This window comes from Aplysia californica, unplaced genomic scaffold (assembly GCF_000002075.1).
Source record: "Aplysia californica isolate F4 #8 unplaced genomic scaffold, AplCal3.0 scaffold00246, whole genome shotgun sequence".
NCBI classification, from domain to species: Eukaryota; Metazoa; Mollusca; class Gastropoda; order Aplysiida; family Aplysiidae; genus Aplysia; species Aplysia californica.
In genome coordinates, this window is record NW_004797516.1 from 1,004,678 (window position 1) to 1,006,106 (window position 1,429).

Genomic DNA, 1,429 nt, shown 5'->3' on the forward strand with positions numbered 1-1,429 from the left:
GGGGGTAAGGGACAGATGGTTGGATGGGCGGTGCTTGCACGGTTTTAGTTTTAGTACGAGTTTTACGGCACTTGCAACACAATAATGTCAGTAAGTGCCGAAAATTAGGGGTGTTACAAGAGAGTAACAAACATAAAAAAAGAAAGAGGGGTGATCAGGACGATAGATGTTGGATAGGAAAGATGATTGGGTGGTCAGTGCTTGCACGGGGGGTGGGGGGTGGTTGGAATGGGAGGTAGGGTTAAGGGAGGATGGCTGGATAGTTGGAGTGGGCGGCGGAAGTTGGGGAGGGTGGTTGGTTTGGGTGGTCCAGGAAACAGACAATGGTTGGTGTCGATGACGTCATTTGTTAACGATCCTTAAGAGTAGATCCGGGGTGTGTAGATGGCTTATTCCGAATGAAGAACTATTGTCTACGTTTGTCTTAGTGAATTTTAAACCTTACATCTCCTCCTCCTCCCCCTCCTCCCCACCCCCTTTTTCCCGGAAAACAAAATGTAGTGTAGAAGGTTTACATTTACACAGTATATTATACCCCTAGATGTCTCCGACGGAAATAGACCAATCAAAATGCTTTGTGCCTCTGGACCAAGGGAAAGAAAATCGGGGGGTTACAGTAGGGCATGCCACCCTGTTTTAACCCTTAATTTTATATTTTGCTCTTACGTTTGAAATTTTCATGAAAAGAATTGATTTGTGACAGTTTTAGTGTCTATACGTGTGATCTGCAGCAAACAATAGCAGTTTGACCCCCAAAAGCAGTGCATCTGTGTGCGGGAGTGCGTCTCCGAATAGTTCCTGGGTGCTCGCCGGAGACGTCTCCGAATATCTTCTGCCGTACAAGTAACTATCTCTGTCTCTGTCTCCACAGATGGTGTGTCTGAGCTCCACGACCAACCTCCTCACAGCCATGAGTATAGACAGATACCAGGTGAGTCTCCCTGCCACACGCCCGACAACACATAGATAGACACACACACACACACACACACACACACACACACACACGCACACGCACACACACCACACACGCACACACACCCTCCCATCCACCCACACACACGCACACGCAGGTACGCACACATCTTACTGCGGGATACTAGACACATCATCCCACTTTGACTGGGTCGACCCTAACAATGAAGTCTTGTAGGTTTTTTTTTGTACGACGTAGACCATACAGTACCGTACTCAAAACAATTACGCCATGCAGTGACGTCTCAAGATGAAACATTCTGTGACCTTCGGTGAGGTCATGACCTCTGACCCTGTGTAGTTTATTGCCTCTGACTCTGACCTTGAGCATTTCGTTATCATTCACACGTTGCGCCAGCTGTTCGCAAAGCTTTCTTAGATACTGTCCACATCTCCACGAGAGAGAGAGAAAGAGAGAGAGAGAGAGAGAGAGAGTGAGTGAGAGAGAGAGAGA